Consider the following 22,714-nt stretch of genomic DNA (forward strand, 5'->3'; position numbering starts at 1 on the left):
GATGTATCTTGGTTTTCATTTTTCCCCCATTACCTTTCCCCCCCTCATCCCCTCCACCCTTCAATGATGCCACTTTTAAGCACGTTTACATTCAAATGTCACTATGTTACTTACAGCAATGACTAAGTTTTATTTTTCAGCAGACTGAAACTTCATATTCTTTTATTCAAAACATTTATTGAGCATATGCTATAGGTAACATTTTATACACTAGGGTTAAAGGTACCAACTATAATTAGACAAATACCCACAAAGGTGCAGCAGTTTTAGAATAATCTAGGGTAAGGAAAGTTTTAGTATAACTTGCATTTATATTTTATATCATTTGTTTGCTTCTATTCTTATGTTATATGTAATATAGTACTGCAATAAAATTTGTAATAGGAGTATGCATGCCCTTTTTTCTACTGATATGAGTATGAAACTTAAAAGTTTGGGTATAATATTCTCGAGAAAGTTATGTGGGCTTTGGAGTTAGACTGATGAATTTTCAGTTCAGTCTTTATCATTTATTAGCCTACTAACCTTGAGGGGATTAAATAACTTTAAACTTTATCAGCCTCATTCTCTTCATATATTAACTGATAATAGTTAATATGTATTAAGCATTTACTATTCAACAGATACTTAATTATACTATTTAATCCATATAAAATTCCTTGGAATTTAGTGCTATGATCATCCTGTCTTACTGAGGGCAACATAAGTTAGTTGGCTAGAAGTGGAGTCAGGACTGAAACAAATGAAGAGTATTTCTAGAAACTGTATTTTAAATTACTGCTCTAGATTACTATGATGGTTAAATTTAATTTTTGACTTGATCAGCTTGGAAGTTGCTGAGATTAGTAAAGGCCACTTATGGGTGTGTGTGGGTGGGTCATGTAGGTGTGACTTTGAGGTCTGTATCTGGTCCCTGGCCCCTTGCACTCTGGCACTATTTCCTTCCTCTGCTTCCCAGACAACACAAAGTAAGCTGCTTTGAAACATCATTCCCGTCTACCATGAGGTTCCCACTTTGAATCCAGTTGACCATGGAGTGACTCTCCTGAAAAACCATGAACCAAATTATATCTCTCTTCCTTCAAGTTGCGCTTGTCAGGTGTTGTGTCCAAACAATAGGAAAGCTGGCCAACAATAAAATTACCTCCAGCTTAGTAATAATACCTCAAACATGTAGTGGGAGTTTGGTGATTCCACTCCCTAACAGTGTCCTAAGAATGAAAAATAATCATGAAATACTGTTGTTCAGACCAACAGTATTGTACTGACCATTGAGGAGACAATCTCAAGGACCCAAGGCAGTTCCATGAGCATCTAGGTGATCAGAATCACCTTTCTGAAGAGGTTTAGCATCCAGGGGTCTTAGGCTTTTTATATGATAAAAATTGTCAAACTCGTTTAATATATAATCGCAAAATCTAGCTATACATCACACACAAGGGATATAATTTTCAAAATAACAAAAATATTTGAAAATTAATAGACAAAGTTCTATCAGATAAATTTTAACCCCAAAGAGAGATCATATTAACACTGACATAAGTTAAATGTTTTTTAGGCATTGTATGAATTTCTCTAACTACAACTTTAAGTGTTTTTGTGGTCTAATTTTTATAATTTTACTACTTATATGTGTATAGATCAAAATTTTGTAGCACATTTGTGTTTAAGAACTGCATAAATAAGCTGGGCCTTTAAACATGCTTCTCTAATTTAACCTACTTAGAAGGCTAAGGCAGGAGGATCATTTGGATCATTCAAGAGGTTAAGACCAGTATAGGCAGCATAACAAGTAATTTTCTCCAAAATATTTTTTGGCATAAATAGTAGTATACTGTTTCATTCTAATTCTTAATTTGTTTTGCTATTCATGCTCTATTTTTTCATTCATCTTCATATTTTAATTGGCAAATAAAAGTTGCACATATTTAGGGTGTACAATATGTTCTGATATATAATTTGATCAAGCAAATTACCATTTTCTTCTGGTGAGAACAGTTAAAATTTAGACTTAGCAATTTTTAAGTGTTTAATACATTGTTATTAACTATAGTTACAAGGTTTTTGATCTCTTGTTTGAACTTATTCCTCCTAATTCAAATGTTATATTATAGGGACAAAAGGGCACTATACTTTTCCTCACCCATTATAAGGTCAAGGATAGCACTCAAATAACAAAAGACAGGTTAATAAGAGGAAAATATGAATATTTATTTAAGCAAAGTTTTACACAGTAGAGAACGTACAGGATAAAAATCCAAAGACTCAAAGAAAGCTATTTTTTGTGTTTAAATTCCATGCATAGTGAACAGCTAGGTAGAAATGTAACTGAAGAAAAGTGAATGATCTAGTGGTAACAGATAGAAGGGAAAGTCATCAAGGCCTATCTGTTCAGCTTCTTGTTGGCTCTTCTCTGAAGGACTTCTTCTTCCTGGGTATGGACAGAATCACTCTGGAATGAAGTTCTTCATGAGAGAAGAAAGAAGAGAGTAACATTTCTAGGTTTTATGGCTTGCTTTAAAGAAGAAGTTATTCTGGCCCACCTTAGGTAAGAATAATTCTGGTTTCTATGACTCACTTCAGGAGGAGAAGAAGGAGATAGGAATAAGAGAGTCTGAGAAAATCAGCCTTTACTTGTGAGGCCTTCCAATTTTTCTGTTCAAAGTATTCACCCTTCCAAAGTACCATACTTTAGGCTGTCATGATTTGAAGCCCAAATGCGCCCTTTCATTAATATTTCCCTCTCCTTTCACCATCTAGTCCCTGACCATTTCCATTCTACTCTGCTTCTATTACCATTCCACTCTCTGCTTCTATTACCATTCTACTCTGCTTCTATTACCATTCTATTTTTTGCTTCTAAGAATTTTACTTTTTAAAATTCTACATATTGGTGGATCATGTAGTGTTTTTCTTTCTGAGTCCTTTAAATTCATCCAAGTTGTCCCAAGTGACAAGATTTCCTTCTTTTTTATGATTGAATAGTATTACATTTTTGTATATGCACCACATTTTCTTTATCCATTCTTCTGTTGATGGATATACTTAGGTTGATTCTATATCTCAACTTTTGTAAATAATGCTTCAATGAACATTGAATTACAGATATATCTTAAACATACTGATTTAATATCCTTTGCATATGTAACCAGTAGAAAAATTGCTGGAGCTATCATATTTCTATGTTTAACTTTTTTGTTGCTATTTATTTGGTGATTTAGTGGGTATGATACCTGAAGAGTTGCTTGGATTGTTTATATATTGTTCAGTCTTTTTACATTATATGGCAGTATGTGCTGCTGATACATAAACACAAAATAAGATCTTTTATAACAGTTATGCACAAGACATTCAATGTTGGATTTATACACTGGATCCCAGGATGACTGATTGGGGGAAAATGCTGTTCTAGGCATGTTTGGTGAAGGAATCAGAAGTATATGACACACAGTAAACACACATCTGATTTGAAGATTAAGCATATGCAATATTGGCAATGGTGATTCAGAAATACTGGAACAGTTGTCACTAACCATTTTAGGATTGCACAAGTTGAGTACCATACAGTATCAGGATATAACTTAGGGCTTTATGAACCATTCCTATTTCTAGCTTTAGGAAATTGATGTTTCTCTTAGGGCATCTTAACATTGCACATCTTAACATGCACAACCTCCAACTAAAATCCAACTATAGACTAAAATCACAGCTCTTTCTGGACCTCCCAAAGTGTACCTGCACTTTTCTTCAAATGGATCACAAGTCAATTGTCTTCACAATATATGAGATTTCATTTTGTCCTAAAATGCAAAGAACAAAAAGGGAAACATTATCCTTTATTCTACAGACTTTTAATCATGGTGGAAATTGAATGCACCTACGTAAGATTCCTCTTTATATACTTTCTTCCAAATCTGACACAGATAATCCAATGGCTTGAGATGTGTAGCTTTTCAGTTTAATCCCATCATAAGCATTATCAACCATCTGTTGGTGGACTCCTTTCCACTGTTCCTTACCTGCCAAAATCTGAGTGTAGATTCTTTACGGAGACACCAGTAGCATTCACTCTACTCCATAAAGGTACACTAGCATTTTCAAGCTTCCCAAGGGACCCACCAATGACAGTTTAATGGACAAATTCTCACCTTTTCCCCACCACATAATGGAAGTAGGCTGAATCCATATTGAAACCATTTCAAATAACAGAGTTGCTGGGAAAACTACTTACTATCCAAATCATGTAGATCAAAATATCCATCCACTGGATTGGAAATTACAAGCAACTTGCAGTTTGGATTGTAATTTACAATATTAGAAATGATAAATTTAAAGATGTTTACATTATGTTCAACCAAATTAAGATGTCTTTCTCTCTTTTGCTGGCAGGCTTTAGCTGTGATAATAGTTAGCTCAGAGTCTGCAGTCACATTGTAATCTTTGCCAGAGACCAAGTTGGTGCTCTAAGGAAAAGTTTATCATGTTGAAGAACTCATTTCCTCCTTCAGTTTGTCTTCCATAACATCAACAAGAGCAATTTCATCTGCTAAGTCTTTCATTAAGATGCTGGTGGCACAGACCATGCCAAAAAGACTGCCCCCCCCACCATAATTTTCTTCTTTAGGATCTAGTCTTTCTTCATAAGATTCTGAAGCAGCTGGTTCTTGAAAGTCACAATATAGGACTTGGAACCAAAAGGAATCAGAGTCCACATTAAGCCAGCTTGGCAATGTGCCACAAAGGGAGAAGTTTAATTTTTTGAGAAAGCTCCATACTGTTTTCCATAATAATTGCACATTCTCGTCAACAATGTATTTAGTGTTCCCTTTTTTTCACATCCTTGCCAATATTTATGTTTTGCTGAAAGTAGTCATCCTATTCCACTGATCCTCAGGTCTGTTCCTTTGCCAGTACCATGCTGATTTTATCACAGTAGCTTTGTAGTATAGTTTCAAGTTGGGGATTGTGATACCCCCAGCCATGTCTTTGTTGCCTAGAAAGGCTTTAGCTCTTCTAGGCCTCTTATGGTTCCAAATGAATTTTTTGGATTGTTTTCTCTAGTTTTGTGAAGTATATTTTTGGAATTTCAATTGGCATTGCTTTGAATCTATATAGTAGTTTTGGAAGTATGGCCATTTTCACTATATTGGTTCTTCCTACCCAGGAGCAAAGGATGTCTTCCATTTTCTTGTATCCTCTTTGATCTCTTTTGTCAGAGTGCTGTAGTTTTCAGTGTAGAGGTCTTTTGCTTCCTTTGTTAGATTGATTCCTAAAGATTTCATTTCTTTGGATGCTATTATAAAAGGAATTGTTTCCGTAATTTCTCTCTCAGTCTGTTATTTGTGTACAAGAAGGCTATTGTTTTGTGAGTGTTGACCTTGTATCCAGCTACTCTACTGAATCTGTCAATTAAGTCTAGAAGTCTTTTGGCGGAGTTTCTTGGATCTTCTATGTAAAGTATCATATCATCAGCAAATAATGACAGTTTCATTTCTTCTTTTCCTATCTTTATTCCTTTTATTTCTTTCTCTTTTATAATTGCTGTGGCTAATGTTTCCAGAACTATATTGAACAGAAGTGGTGATAGTGGGCATCCATGTCTTGTTCCTGATTTTAGCATGAAAGTTTTCAGTTTTTGACCATTTAGTATGATGTTGGCTGTTGGTTTTTCATAGATAGCCTTAATCAGGTTAAGATAAAGAACTTCTATTCCAATTTTCTGTAGGGTTTTTATCATGAATGGGTGCTGGATTTTGTCGAATGCTTTTTTGGCATCTATTGAGATGATCATATGGTTTTTGTCCTTGACTCTGTTAATATAGTGTATTACATTTAGTGATTTATGAATGTTGAACCATCCTTGCATCCCTGGGATAAATCTGACTTGGTCAACGTGTGTGATCTTCTTGATGACCCTTTGTATTCTGTCTACCAGTATCTTGTTGAGGATTTTTGCATCTATGTTCATTAGGGAGATTGGCCTGTAGTTCTCTTTTTGGGTTGGGTCTTTCCCTGGTTTTGGAATCAAAGTAACACTTGCTTCCAGGAATGAATTTTGAAGTCTTGCCTGCCTTTCAATTTCCTTGATGAGTTTAAAGAGTAATGGCATTAGTTCTTCTTTAAATGTCTTGTAAAATTCAGCAGTGAAGCCATCAGGACCTGGGCTTTTCTTTGTTGGTAAATATTTTATTACATTTTCAATTTCACTCATTGTAATTGGGGTGTTTAGAATTTCTATATCTTCTTCATTTAACTCTGGCAATTGGTATGTATCTAGGAATCTGCCCATTTCTTCTGTGTTTTCCATTTTATTGGAGTAGAGGTTGTCAAAGTAGGTATTGATGATCCTCTGGATTTCTGTTGGATTTGTTGTGACTTCACCTTTTTCATTTTTAATTGCATGTATTTGTGCTTTTTCTTTCCTTTTTTTTGATAAGGTTGGCTAAAGGTCTATCAATTTTATTTATTCTTTCAAAAAACCAACTCTTTGATGGATTGATTTTTTGTATTTTTCTCTCAGTCTCCATTGCATTGATTCTGCTCTAATCTTTGTAATTTCCTCTCTTGTATGAGCTTCGGATTCGTTACACTCTTCTTTTTCTAGGAGCTTGAGGTTCTCCATTAGGTTATTTATCTGAATTTTCTCTGTTTTCCTAATATGGGCATACACTGCTATTTATTTCCCATGTAGAACTGCTTTCATTGTGTCCCATAGATTCCTGTATGTTGTAGTGATATTTTCATTTATTTGTAGAAACTGTTTAATTTCTTCTCTAATTTCTTCTGTGACCCATTGGTTCTTCAAGAAGGTATTATTCAGTTTGAATGAGTTTGTAGGGGTTTTTTGGTTTCTTATGTTATTGATCTCCAGTTTTATTGCACTATGGTCTGACAAAATACAGGGGGTAACTTCAATTCTTTTACATTTACTTAGATATGTCCTGTGAGCTGGCATGTGGTCTATTTTGGAGAATGACCCCTGTACAGCTGAAAAGAATGTGTATTCTGATTTTGTGGGGTGGAACACTCTGTAAACATCTATGAAGTCCATTTTTTCAATAGCTTGGTTCAGTTCTAGAATTTCCTTGTTAACTTTTTGTCTAGATGATCTGTCTATTTGTGATAGTGGGGTATTGAGGGCCCCCACTACAATTGTGATAGTGTTTGTTTGGTTTTTCATGCCCATTAATATTTGTTTTGTATAGTTGGGAGCATTTGTATTTGGTGCATATATAGTTAGGATTGTCATCTCTTCCTCTTGGATTTTTCCCTTCACAAGGATGTAATGACCATCTTTGTCTCCCTTAATTAGTTTTGGTTTGAAATCTACTTTGTCTGCAAATAAAATTGCTACCCCTGCCTTCTTCTGGGTTCCTGTGGTGTGGAGAACTGTTTTCCATCCTTTTACTTTCAGTCTATGAGTTTCTTTTTGAGTTAGATGTGTTTCTTGTGTACAGCATATTGTTGCATTTTCCTTTTTAATCCATTCTCCCAGTCTATTTCTTTTGATTGGTGAACTGAGGCCATTAACATTGATGGTTATAATTGATAGATATTGATTTATCATTGTCATGATGTTTTAGTTTTGTTGGCTCTTTTATTTCTTATTTTTTCCCACTTTCCCTTTAGTGTCTTACCTTGCCTGGTGGTTTCCCTCTGTTGGTCCTCATGGAGTTGTGACCTTCATTCCTTTTTTCTAGGATATTGTTTAGAATTGCTTGTAGTGCTGGTTTGGCGTTCATGAAATTTCTCAGGTGTTCTTTGTCGTGGAAGTATCTAATGTCCCATTTTGAAAGATAATTTTGCAGGATACAACAGTCTAGGTTGGAAGTTATTTTCGTTCAGGGCTTAAAATACTTCACTCCAGGCTCTCCTTGATTTGAGGGTTTGTATTGAGAAGTCTGCTGTGACTCTGATGGGCTTTCCTTTGTAGGTGATTTGTTTCTTTTCTCTAACTGCTTGTAGGATTTTGTTTTTCTGTTGGGTTTCCTGGATCTTGACTATTATATGTCTAGATGTAGATTTTTTTTTTTATTATGGCTATTTGGAGTTCTATATGCCTCACTTATCTGTATGTCCAATTCTCTACCTCTGTCTGGGAAGTTTTCCACTATTACTTCTGTGAACAGTTTTTTTTATGTCAATTGTACTTTCTCCTGTTTTTTCATGGACTCCTATCAGTCTTATGTTATTCTTCTTTGCATCGTCTAGCAGTTGTTGGATTGATTTCTTGTGGTCCTTTACTGTTTTTAAGAAATCTCTATTTTCATGGTCTTTAACTGTGATCCTGTCTTCTATATCTGATATTCTATCTTCAGATTCCTTTAATCTGCTGTGGATACTTTCAATGGAGTTTTGGATCTCCTGAATATCTGTTTGAATCTGTTTCATGGATTCCATTTCTTTCTTATGTTGGGTATTCATGGCTTCCAGCATGTTTCTGAGCTCAGCTATTTTTTTTTTTTATCTGTTTCTATTCTAGATCCTCTAATCATGTCTTTCATTCTGCTCACCATCTCTGGAGATATCTGGGAGATTATTTCTGCTTTGAATTTTTCTAGAGCCTCATTCATCTGTTTTGTTACTTCCTGTGCTATCAGTTCAGGGTATCCAGGTGGTTGGTTATGGGACTTTTCCATCTCATTTCCCCCAGGATTTACCCTTGGCAGGGTGGAAGTCTGAGTTTGTGCCTTGCTTAAATGTCTTCCCATTTTTGTTTTCGGTACTGTCCTTGGTTTAGCTCCTGGGTTGATAGTTTGAAATTGCTTATTGTAGGTATCTTTGTTGCTTGTAATTAGAGCCCTTATGGAATGATTGCTTCTCAGAGGTGTCTTCCAGATATAGCTGGTCTTTAAGTTTTGAGTCTCTAATAATTCTGAGGCTATCTCATTTTCCTTATGGTAGGAAGGTTCATTGACTAGATCAATACCAACACCTTAGCCCAAGTGATACAATCATCAACACCATTTCATCAAGTACATCTTCGAAAATGACATTTTGTGGTAGTTATTAATCTATCACCTTTAGCTGTGTGAATTAAATCAAGATCGAGGACCAACCCAACATATAGTGAATACACTCTTCAATATAACAACTTTACCCTTTGGGATGGGGAGTTAGAAGGGTTTGGGGAGGGAGGGACAGATGGGAAGAAGGATAGGGGTGGTTAGCAGTGTGGTCAGAGGACACAGGTGAGAAGGAAAAAGAGAATAATAGGAAAATAAGGAAGAACTCTGAATGAGGACCAAAACGGGGGCAAAAAGGGAAGATGAACAATGTGAGAGAGCAAGAGAGTGAGTGTAAGAGAGAGAGAGAAAGGAAAGAGAAAAGAAAGAAGAAAAGAAAAGAAAAAAGGAGAGAAAAACAAATATTTGTAAAGAGTAGGGAAAAAAATTAAAGATAAGAGGAGCAAAAGAAAAGAAAAGAGAAAAAAACCAAAATAATAAAACTAATTTTGGGAATAAAAAATAACCATGAAGATGCAGGGCCTCTTTCAGGGTATGTCTCTGCTGTCACAATAGACAACGTGGGTTGCAGTGTGCAGATATAAGTCACTGAGTCTCACCAAACTAGTCACAGACCCATGAGATTCAGGCAGATTTCTGGCTGCAAGTCCCAAGTTGAGCTCCCGGTCTTCCTGTAGGGTTGAACTCCGCAGAGTTGTATTGCAGGTTCCAGCTGCCCTTCCCCTGAAGATAGTACCTGTCCTGATGGGAGGGAAGATGACTCCAACTTACCCAGTACAGTGGTCTGGTGGTCCGGTGTCCTCTGCGTCTTTGTAGTGTGGAACCAGGTGGCTGTACAGAGGAGCGGGGGTGGGGGGTGGGGGGGTCCAGTAGATAACTGCCTGGCGCAGGCTGATTCGGCGCATTTTGCGCAACTCGCCACGTTGTTACTGCATCCACAGACCTGCCTGTCTGCAGCGGGCTGATTCGGCGGGTTCTGCTACTCGTGACATTGCTCCATAAAAATTTTAATTGCTCACCTATATACTCTACAGTAAATTTTTGAAACTTCAAATTTAGAAAACAACATTCTCTGGGTATGGTGTTGTAGACTTGTAGTCACAGTGCCTGAGGAATCTAATTGCAAGTTTGAGGCTAGCCTGAGCAACTTAGTGGGACCCTGTTTCAAAATTTAAAAAATAAATTAATTAAACGGGGCTAGGGATATAGCTCAATGGTAAAGTTCTTGCCTAGCATGCATTCAGTCCGTAGTTCTAGGGAAAATATTAATTACAATATTACTGAAGAAAAAATAAATACTTAAGTATAAATCTCACAAGTCATGGATAGGAGGTTTGGTAAATCTACAAAACATGGATGCAAGATGCAAAAGAAAATCTAAATAGAAAGATACTCTTCTTGAGGGATTGGAAGACTAAATATTCTTAAGCTGTCTATGTTCTTCAGTTTGATCTAGAGACTCAATGAATTTCAGTAAACACACTGAAAATTTAAAAATAAGCCTAAATGGCCAGGGATTTAGCTCAGTGGTTTTGCCGCCTGCTGCACAAGTGCAAGAACCCGAGTTCGATCCTCGGTACCAAAAAAAAAATAAGCCTAGACACGTATCTTTTACAAAAATTAACTCAAAATATATAATAGTACCTAATGTATCTTAAGTCGTAATTATAACAATTAGAGAGCAAAGCATAGAAGATAATCTATGTGACTTTGTTTGGTGACAAGTTTTTAGGTAAAGCACAAAAATCAAAATTCATAGAATAAAAAATAAGTTGAATTTGTTTAGAATTAAAAATATCGGCTAGGGATTTAGTTCAGTGGCACTGTGCCTGCCTCACAAATGCAAGGTCCTGAGTTCAATCCCCAGTACCAAAAAGAAAAAAGAAAAAAAAGAAAAAGAAAAAAGAAAAAAAAGAAAAAGAATTAAAAATTTCAACTCTGTAAAAGATACTCAGAAAACTTGAAAAAAATTTCTACAAAGTAGGAGAAAATATTTCCAGCCATGCAAAACATACAATTGATAAAGGACTTGCATCCAAAATATATGAATTCATTAGAACCCCCAAATATGATGCCAAACAACCCAATTAAAAATAAGGCAAAGCTCTGAATAGATACATTACCAAAGACAATACACAAATAGTAAATAAGCATATAAAAATGAAAATCATTTGCCTTTAGGGAAGTGTGAATTAAAAGGAAATGCAACTGGTCATCAATTAGAATGGCTCAAATACAAAATATTGAAATACAAATTTTTATCAAGGCCAGCAATGATAACTTTCATTTATTAATGAAAGGAACATAAAATAGTGCCACCACTTTTCAAAAAGCTAAAAGCAATCAAGCTATCATTCAATAAATGAATGGTATTTCATTTTATGCTATATCCATATCATATTTGGTGATAATAATGAATCAAACTACAAAAGATATTTAGGTCCAAAAATGTTTGTATCTTAGATTTTCATTATCATTTTGTTCATCTTTTAAAAAAATTTCCCATGTGCATTTGAATTATTTTGATATATAGTATTTAATTTTCAAATATTTGGGTGTTCTATACGTGTCTTATTGCCATTGATTTTTGATCCTGAATGTTGAAGTCCCCAAAAAATCAAAATCCCTAAATCAAATATCCTAATATCATAGTCATAAAAGAATAAAATCCAAAATGTTGAAATCCTGAACACTGCCAATTGCCTCAAGGCTATTATTAAGGTTGTTCAGGCCTTCCATATCCATAACTGATTATTTTTGGTCTAGTCTATCAATTACTGAAAGAAGAGTACTAAAATCTCCAGTTATGATTTCTGACTTTGTACTTTTCCAATTTTTTCTCTTAATTTTTGCACTATGTATTTTGAAGGTGTACTGTTAGTACAATATAAACTAAATCATTTGCCTTCTAAATAAATTATTCCCTGTTATATTTTCATGCTTATCTCTGGTAATTTTCTTCATTTCAAAGTCTACTGAATATCATAACCATGTCAACTTTTATGTTCTAAGTTTTCATGGTATATTTCCTTCTGCCCTTTTGAATTATGTGTTTCCATAATTAAATTGTGCTTGCTTTAAATAATATATAGGGTACACTTTAAAAGAAAAAATTGGGGGAGTGCAAATTATATCTTAACACTTAAAATAATATATAGGGTAGTGTTATGTATTTATTTTCAGCTGTCTTTTGACTGGGCTGCTTAATGGACTTATATTAATTCATTTACATGTATTATCCATACAAGACTCACTTTATTGGACTTAGGGATGAGTCTGACTTATGAACATTCTCCCAGAAAGGAACTTGTTTTTACATCAAGGGACTTACTGTATATTGGATTTAATTCTATTATTTAGTACTTAATTTTCTTATTTGTTCTTTATTCCTACTGTCTTTTCATTGAATAATTTTTTAGAATTCCACATTATCTTTTGTAGTGTCTTCTTAGCTACATCTCTTTGTCCTTTTTAATGGTCAATTTGTAATCTAAATAATCATAATTTACCTTCAAATAGCATTTTTTGGTTTTGCACTTATAGATCTTATAAAACACAAAAATGTAAGTATGTTAGTATACTTACTGTCTTCTAATATAATATTTGTATTATATTATGCAATAAATTCACTGCATATGTAAACAGGTAAGCATTCCATATTATAATAGCATATAGTACAATAATAAATATATATTGCATAGTTGTGAAATAAACATATTATAGATTACTTTTATCAGAGTAAGTACATATAAATAAACATGACAACAAACATGAAAATACGGCTTTAGTAGCCTTTTGAAAAATTTAAAAATATGCATGGCAGACTTTATGTTTATCTAGATTGTTCTTTCTGGAGTTCCTAATTCTTTCTATGGATGCAATTTCCATCTGCTATTCATCTCTTTACTCTGGAGAACTTCTTTTTAGCATTTACTGTAGCTCATATTGGCTAGAGTCAAATTCTCTCAGCTTTGGATTCTCTGAAATGTCTATTTTATCTTGATTTTTTAAGGGTATTTTCATGGTTTTAGAATTCCAGGCTGACAATTTTTATATTTCAACACTTTAAAGATATTCCATTCTCTCTTGTTTTCCATTGTTTAAGATGAAAAATTAACTGTCAGTGATGTTATTTTTCTTTTAATATAGCACATAATTTTTCTTTGGGTGCTAATTAGATTTCCTCTTGTTATTGTTTGAGAACTTTGACATACTAACATGTTTTCTTGTTTATTTAATCAACTATTTTCATGAGTTTGCTAAGTCAATGAGTTATGTCTTTAGCAGTTTTGGAAAAGATTCATTGCATATTATATATTATATGTCTAGTTTTCTCATTTTGACATTCAGTAGACTTTTATGTATATGATGAGTTTTCTCATTTCTTCAAATATATGCCTACCTTGATCTTTTCTAATTTTCATTTTAATTAAAGCACATGTATTCACATTTCTTCATTGTTTATTACTTTAAAAAATATTGTGTGGGATATTTTGTATAAAAAATATTACAGACTGAAAAAAATGTATTCACTTCAGGAAAAAAGATAACCCTTCTTTTAACAGGCCACTAGTTGGATGGGTGTATCATAGAGGCAATTTGATCTGCAATTAAGCATTATCTAGGGTTGGCTTCCTCCTCAGAGGTTCACTGCCAGCTTCAAATACTTTGAGGACAGAGTAAAGATTTTATCTTCTGAGCACCAGAGAAATTCTGCAAATTTTGTGTTTTACAGTTGGGCTACCCCCTTTATGAACTGTTGAATAGGTGTTTCACAGCCCACCTGTCAGCTTTTCCGTGTCTTGTAGTTCTTCCATGGCTTTCAGAAGACCTCTGGCTTATACCCTTTGAGGACCAAGAATCTAAGAGTATTTATCTCTTTTTTTTCTCCAGCCTTTCACAGAAGAAAGTCTAAAAGGTTTTGGACAAAGTTCTCTTAACTCTCCTTCCCTTGCCTCTTATCCATAGTTTCTTTTGTGGTTTCTGTTACCCATGGTCAAGTATAGTCTCAAAATATTTAATAAAATATTCCAGAAATAAATAATTCATATGTTGTAGATTGTATTATTTATTCTATATATTTGTTATTATTGATTTAATATGCCTAATTTATAAATTAAACTTTATCATAGACATGTTTAATAGGAACAGTGTAGCAAATGTAACACTGAGTATTCATGATTTCATCCAGGCATTCAGGCCCGGGGTGTTTGAAATGTATCCCCTGAGGATAAGAACACACTACTGTACTAACTTTGAGATCTCAATAGAGAGGCCTCAGAACTACTTGATTGGGTTACATATTCGTTCCACAGCTACAAGTCTAAAGATTTGTCACCCCACATGCAGATATTGAAAATTCGTTAAAAGTTCAGCTCTTTTCTCATTATTTCCAACTCTACCAGCAATAAGAACAGTAGTGGATATCTTTTCACTTGTGAAGGTTACTCTCTTTTCTGGCATTTTGATCATTAGGGTCTATGTTTTCAGTTCTTTGTTACATAAATAAAATCTATGTTTTTATTTTCCTGCTTATTTTTCTTTCATAATGTTGTTCATTTATGTTCTTGCTTTTAAGCTCCTTTTGAGAATCTGATATTCACTTGATTTTCTTCTCTCTGTAAGTGTCTTTTTCACTATCCCTGGCAAACAAAAGTTTTTCTGGATGTTTACTGTTAAATTCTAATAATTTAATTTTGATATATCAGAACTCATTATTTTCAGGTAATTATTATAGTTAGTTTTGTATTATATTTTAAATATTAGTCTTATTCCATTGTTTTTAAATTAATTTTATTGGTAATTTTATTGGTACAATGACATTCATCATTGGAAATTTGCACCTTTACATAGTCTCTCTTGGTTCTTATTTTTTCCCCATTCCTCTGCCCTCCCTTCAACCTCTCCATCCTTCCCTATTTACAAAGAAGTTGTTTCCATTTTTTCATTTTCTCATATTAATTCCATTCCCTTTCCTTTCCTCTACCCCTACCAGTTTGCCTTCCCCTTTGCCCCTTTTCTTCCTATTTCACATTATCTATTACACCTTTTAGTCCTTATTTACACTTTCATGCTACAGAAACTATTCAGTATTTACACATGTATGTCCTATTTATTTAACTTAACAGTATCACCTCAATGTGGATCCATTTAGCTATAAATGTCTCTAATTTCTCATTTTTTATGGCTGAATAGTGCTCCATTTTATTAAAAAAACACATTTACTTTATCCAGTCTCCAGTCGATGGGCATTTGGGCTGCTTCTGAGTTTTAGCTATTACAAATTGTGCTGCTATGAACATGGGTGCACATATGTCACTGTGGTATGATTCTTTTAATTCTTTGGGGAAGATACCCAGCAGGGAAAGAGCTGGGTCAAATGAGACTCCCACTCCTCGTTCTTTGAGATATTTCCATATTGATTTCCACAGTGCTTGCACCAGTCTACACTCCCACCAGCAGTGGAGCAGTATTCCTCTTTCCCCACAGCCCCGCCAGCATTTGTTATTGGTTGATTTCATGACAGCAGCCATTCTTTCTGGGGTGAGGTGGAATCTCAGTATGGTTTTCATTTGCATCTCTCAAATTACCAGTGATGTTGAACATTTTTTCATATGTTTATTTGTTATTTCTACTTCTTTGTCTGAGAAATATCTGTTCATTTCAGATGCCCATTTATGGATTGGTCTTTAAAATAGAGAAGTCTGATTTTTTAAAGTTCTTTATAGATTCTAGATAGTAGGCCTTTGTCTGAGGAACAGCAGGTGAAATTTTTTTCCCACATTGTAGGTTGTCTCTTCACACTGTTGGTGGTTTCTCTTGCTGTGCAGAAGCTTTTTACTAAGAAGAGTTCCCACTTGTTGATTGTTTGTGCTACTTCATGGGCAACTGAGGTTTTCTTCATAAAATCATTTCCTACACCAATACCTTCAAGAGTTCTACCTAACCACTGTTCCACCTGGTTTAGCATTTCTGTTTTAATTTTAGATCTTTAATCATCTTGATTTAAGATTAGTGCATAGTGAGAGGTATAGGTCTAGTTTTAATCTTTGGCAATTTGAAAAACAATTTTTCCAGTACCATTTATTAACGAGGCTATCTTTCCTCCAGTGAGGATTTTAGGCTGCTTTGTCAAAGATGAAGTGGCTAAGTGTGTCTGGAGTTGTTTCTGCATCTTCTGATCTGCTCCCCTGGTCCTCAGGTCTGTTTCTTTGCCAGTACCATGCTGTTTTATCACAGTAGCTTTATAGTATAGTTTCCAGTTGCCATGTCTCTGTTACATAGAATTCCTATTGCTATTCTGAGACTCTTCTTGCTCCAAATGAAGTTTTGAATTGTTTTATCAAAGTCTGTGAAGTATGCTGCTGGAATTTCAATTGGGATTGCATTGAATCTATACTGCAGTTTTGAAAGTATGGCCATTTTCCCTATGTTGATTCTTATTCTTCCTACCCAAGACTAAGGGCTGTCTTTCCATTTTCTGATATTGTCTTTAATCTCTCTTTTCAGAGTGCTATAGTTTTCAGAGACCAGGTCTTTGATTTCAAAGGTTGACTCCTAGGTATTTCCAGTTTCTTGGATTACCATTGTGAAAGGAATTGTTTGCCCTGTTTCTCTCTCAGTGAGTCTGATGTTCGTGTAGAGGAAAGCTATTGATTTTTGGGTGTTGACTTTGTATCCAGCTACTTTACTGAATTTGGTCATTAAGTCTAGAAGACTTTGGTGGAGTTCTTGGGGTCTTCTATATAGAGTATTATGTCATCTGCATTTAGTGACAATTTGACTTCTTCATTTCCTATCTTTATTCCTTTTATTTCTCTCTCTTGTCTTATTGCTGTGGCTAGTGTTTCCAAGACTATATCGAACAGGAGTGGTGATAGTGGATATCCTTGTCTTGTTCCTGATTTTAATGTGAAGGATTTCAGGTTTTGACCATTTAGTGTGATACTGGCTATTGGTTTTTCATAGATGGCTTTTATCACATGGAGGTAGAGACCATCTATTCCAATTTTGTGCAGAGTTTTTATCATAAATGCATGTTGGATTTTGTCAAATGCCTTTTCTGCATCTATTGAAATGATTATATGGTTTTTGTTCTTGGCTCTACTGATATAGTGTATTACATTGATTGATTTGTGTATGTTGAACCATCCCTGCATCCCTGGGATGAATATTATTTGGTCAGGGTGTATGATCTTCTTGATGATCTTCTGCATTCTATTTGCCAGTATCTTATTAAGGATTTTTGCATCTATGTTCATTAGTGAGATTGGCTTATATTTCTCTTTTTTGGTCGGGTCTTTTTATGCTTTGAGGATCAAGGTGATGCTTGGTTCCAAAGAACAAATTTGGGAGTATTGCTTCTCTTTCAATTTCAATGAAGAGTTTAAAGAGTAGTGGCAGTAATTTTTCTCTAAATGTCTTGTAGAATTCAGCTGTGAAACCATCAGGACCCAGGTTTTTTTTAGTTGGTAAGATTTAATTACATTTTCAATTTCATTGATTGATATTGGGTTGTTTAGACTTTTTAGGTCTTCTTCATTCAACTTTGGTAATTCATATGCATCTAGAAATCTGTCTATTTCTTCTGTGTTTTCCATCTTATTGGCATATAGGTTCTCAAAGTAGGTATTGATGATCCTCTGGATTTCTGCTGGGTCTGTTGTAATTTCATCCTTTTCATTCCTAATTGCGTGGATTTGGGCCTTTTCTTTCTTTTTTTCTGATAAGGTTGTCTAAGGGTTTGTCCATTTTGTTTATTCTTTCGAAGAACCAACTCTTGGCTTCATTGATTTTTTGTATTGTTCTCTTTGTCTGGATTGTGTTGATTTCTGCTCTGATCTTTATAATTTCCTCCCTTTTCTGGGCTTTGGGCTTGTCCTGCTCTTCATTTTTTAGAAGCTTGAGGTTCAGCATCAGGTTGTTTATTTGGGTTTGCTCTGTTTTCTTAATATGCATATTCACTGCTTTGAATTTCCCTCATTAGACTGTTTTCATTGTGTCCCATAGATTCCAATATGTTGTATTGTCATTGTCATTTAATTGTAGGAACTGATTTCTTCTTTAATTTCCTATGTGACCCATTGGTTATTCAGAAGTGAGTTGTTCAATTTCCATGTATTCATGAAATTCTTGGGGTTCCTTTTGCTATTGATCTCCAATTTCATTGCACTACGATCTGACAATATACAGGGGATAACTTCAATTCCTTTGCACTTACTTAAACATGTTCTATGAGGGAGAATGTGGTCTATTTTGGAGAACAACCCATGTGCAGCTGAAAAGAATGTGTATTCTAATTTTGTAGGGTGGAACACTTCGTTAACATCTGTTAAGTTCATCTATCTATTTGTGACAGTGTGTTATTGAGGTCCCCATTACTATTGTATTAGTGCTTATTTGATTTATCATGTCCATTCATATTTGTTTTATATAGTTTGGCGGACTACTGTTTGGTGCATAGATATTTATGATTGTCAGCTCTTCCTCTTGGATTGTTCCCTTTACAAGCACGTAGTGTCCTTCTTTGTCTCTCTTAATCAGTGTGGGTTTGAAATCCACTTGATCTGCAAAAAGGATAGCTACTCCTTTTTTGGGGGTTCCTGTCACATGGAGTATTGTTTTCCATCCTTTAACTTTCAGTCTGTGAGGTTCTTTTTGAATTAAGTGTGTTTCTTGTATGCAGCATATTGTTGGATCTTGCTTCTTGACCCATTCTGCCAGTTTATTTAATTTGATTGGTGAAATGAGACCATTAACATTGATGGTTATATCTGATATGAATTGACTTATTCTTGTCATGACTTTTTCTTTGTGTTGGATTCTCCCCCTTTGCATTTAATTTCTTGTGCCCAATGGATTCATTCTGCTGGGCTTCCTGGGGTTGTGATCCTCATTGTCTTGTCCTAGGATATTGTCTATAATTTTTTCTAGTGCTCATTTCATATACATGAAGTTCCTAAAGTGCTCTTTGTCCTGAGAGTATCTTATTTCTCCATCAATTTTAAAAGATAATTTTGCACGGTACATCAATTTGGGTTGGAACCTGGTTTCCTTTAGGCCTTGAAATACATCACTCTTCTTGCCTTGAGAGCTTGTGTTGAGAAGTCTGCTGTGATTCTGATGGGCTTTCCTTTGAATGTGATTTGTTTCTTTTCTCTAACTGCTTGTAGAATTTTGTTCTTCTGTTGTGTTTCTGCAGTCTTAAACTATCATATGCCTCTGTGTAGATTTTTTTGATCATGGCTAGTTGGACTGCTATACACCTCATTTATCTGTATGTCAAGTTCTTTTCCCCTACTTAGGAAATTTTCTGCCATTACTTCTGTGAATAGTTTATTTTCAATGTCGTCTGCTCTCTCCTGTTTCTTCATTGACTCCAATCAGTCTTATGTTATTCTTCTTTGTATTGTCTAGCAGCTGCTGGATTGATTTCTCATGGTTCCTTACTATTTAAAAGCAATTTTTCTTTTCTTGGCTACTAATTGCAATCTTATCTTCTATATATGAAATCCTGTCCTCACATTGCCTCATTCTGCTGTGTAAACTTTCAGGGTAGTTTTTAATTTCCTGGATATCTGTTTGCATCTCTTTTATGGATTCCATTTGTTTCCTATGTTGGAATTCCATCATGTTCCTCAGCTCCTCTATGTTTTTTTTTATTTGTTCTCTCTAAATTTATTTTTTTTCAAGTTTCTCCATTGATTTTATTCTTTTTTTAAAAAAAAATTTATTTTATTGGTACATTTTAGGTATACAATATAATGACATTCATCATTGGAAATTTGCATCTTTACATAATCTCTCTTGGTTCTTATTTTTCCCCCTTCCCCTGCCCTCCCTTAAACCCCTCCATCCCTCCATATTTACAAAGACTTTGTTTCCATTTTTTCATTTTCTCATATTAATTCCATTCCCTTTCCTTTCCCCTACCACTCCCACTTCCCCTTCCCATTTTCCCCTTTTCTTCCTATTTCACATTATCTTTTATACCTTTTGGTCCTTATTTACACTTTCAGTTTCTCACACTAGAAAAACTATTTGGTATTTATACATGTGTGTCCTGTTTATTTCACTTAAGAGTATTGCCTCAATGTGCATCCATTTAGCTATAAATGCATGGTACTCGCAAAGAAGCAGACCTGAAGACAAGTGGAACAGATTAAAAGATCCCAAAAGTCTGTAGATTTATTAATCATGTCTTGCACTATGGGCACAATCTCTGCTGCAATCCAATAAATTATTTCTGATTTCATTTTTTCCAGATCCTCTTTCATTGCCAGTTCAGGAAGTCCAGGTTGTTACATGTCTTCTCATTTCAACGGGTGGGGGGAAAGTTGTGTGTTGCTGGCAACTGGGGGGCTCACTTCCTTGGTGCTTGTGGCAGTGGTATGGTGGCCTGGAAGGTTCACCTCCTCTCTCCATTGTTTTTTCTTCTTCTTCAGGAATTCTAAAAATACATCATGCAAATGTAGGGAATTTTTATTATCTATCTTTTTCAATTTAATCACTTGTAACCATTTTATCTAATTTTTAGTTTCATCCTCTTGATTGTTTTTCTTTAGCCAATGTTCTTTATTATACTCTTGGTTAAGTATATCCTACCTTTGATGATTTCTAATTAATCTTTATATCTGAAATAATTTCCCCATTTTCTTTTTATCTTCCTAAGTTTGACAAATTCTCATTTCACATCTTCCTCCTTTTCACCAATTTCTTGGCTAAGTTTTAAAAATAAATAATTTTTTAATTAATATACAGTGCTCATAGAAGCAGCCATACAAAATGAGCAAAAAAAATGAACAGACCAAAATGATTTAATGAAAACAAAACAGACCAACAATCAAAAAAGAAAACAGATCTATTATGCACTAATGTCCTGAAGAAAAATGGTGATAAGAAACATCACACACACTGACCAAAATCTTTGTTTAACCTGAACAGTAAAAATGAAAGTTTAAGAATTCGATGTTAATTAGTAACTTATATGTATATATAGCTCCTTTCTTCTGAAGCTTAATTTAGAAAAATCCTAAAGAGGACTATACATTTTAAAAACTTTTTCTGATAATCATCCAATGAGTTTCATCTGTAAAGACTGCATGGGATACAGAAAAAGGCAGTAAGTGTCCTCAAACTACTTACTACCTACAATATTAGGCTACTACTTAGGTCTGTTCAGCCATAGTGCACTTATCACATTTAATTTTGGTTTTTATAACCTAAAAATTGTTGGTAAAAATATGGGAGGTATACAGTAAGTCCACTGAGAATGTTAGTAAGTCAGATTCTTCTGTACGTCCAACAACATAAGTCTTATACACCTTTCACAGAAATATACAACGTATGTTGTTTTGCACATCCTGGCAGTCCCTTTCACATCACCACTGCTTTTCTTCTTGCCTTCAGACACCCTGGGCTCTGATTGGGGACTGCACTACTGTACACTACTGCACTGTACAGTAAGCACACAGCAGCACAACTATGACAATGTTCAGCAGACACTTGAGCTACTCTCTCCATGTGTTCACCTCTGGGACTGTTCCTAATGTGAGGTCTGTTCATATCACCAGAGGCTGTCCGTAAGAAGTTGCATTCACAGTATGCTTATAGGTGACAGTGGCTGAGTCTGGGTATAGCTGACATGAGTGGGCTATCCCTAGGTTCCATGCCTTTGTTCCCCATATTCCTGGGTGGTCTATGCATACCCTAGAGTTGGCTGGGCTGTGTAAACACTGCATACCTTCTGGGCTTCAGGGTGGCTGGTAGGTACCATAATCCATGGCCACCCTTTTCTCTCCTTCCTCCTCTTTTTGCCTAAGATTTGAACTTATGATTTAGAATGTTTTTAAAAAATCTGTAATATTTTGTTTAATATTGTTTATTTTGAAGTGTGACATATTCCTCGGCTTTATATTTTTGTTTCTAGAGTATTTTCATAAATGATATATTTTGATTCTCACTTTGATTTACCATTTTATGGGCCATGGCTATAATTTTCAGTTCATTTAATTTGTGTCATTTTTCCTTCTAGTAATAAGTTAGCAGATTGAGTACAAATTTCCACAAATTTATAGTTCTAGAATGTCCTCTTTTGTTAATATTACGCAAGCATCCTATTTATTCCACTTAAGAGTATGGCCTCAATATGCATCCATTTAGCTATAAATGTCTCTAGTTTCTCATTATTTATGGATGAGCAATACTGCGTTTGAAATAAATAGGACACACATGTGTAAATACCAGTTTCTCTAGTGTGAGAAACTGCAAGTGTAAATAAGGATTAAAATGAATAATTGATAATTTGAAATAGGAAGAAAAGGTCCAAAGGGGTAGGGGAAGTGGGAGGGGAAGGGGAAAGGAAAGAAGGAAAAGGAAAAATTATGAGAAAAGAAAAAAATGGAAACAAAATAGGGAAGGGGGGGGAAGGGCTCACAGGTAATGGAGAAAAAATAAGAACCAAGATACATCATGTACAAGTAGAAGCACCCAATGATAAATGTAAATGCACTGTATACCTAAAATGTACCAATAAAAGAATTTAAGCAAAAAAAAAAAATTACACCGAGCTTACTGTTAACAAATGCCATCTTTGCAAAAACATGTTTGAGAAAGTATGGCCTCTTCTACAAATGGTACTGGGCAAACTAGGTATCCTCATGCAGAAGACTGAGATTTCACCCCCATCTTTTGGAAATATGCTACACAAGTATCAGCTCAAAATGGATCAAAGACATAAGTATAACACT

General features: G+C 34.7%; 1 pseudogene; it reads right to left on the minus strand.

The window, feature by feature from the left end:
- Nucleotides 1-3,593: 3,593 nt before the first annotated feature.
- On the minus strand, nt 3,594-4,987 carry LOC101701686 (L-lactate dehydrogenase A chain pseudogene; annotated as a pseudogene).
- Nucleotides 4,988-22,714: the final 17,727 nt, after the last annotated feature.

This window comes from Heterocephalus glaber, unplaced genomic scaffold, assembly GCF_053883595.1.
Source record: "Heterocephalus glaber isolate CG9 unplaced genomic scaffold, H.glaber_assembly_v1.0 deba00001553, whole genome shotgun sequence".
In the NCBI taxonomy this organism is placed as follows: Eukaryota; Metazoa; Chordata; class Mammalia; order Rodentia; family Bathyergidae; genus Heterocephalus; species Heterocephalus glaber.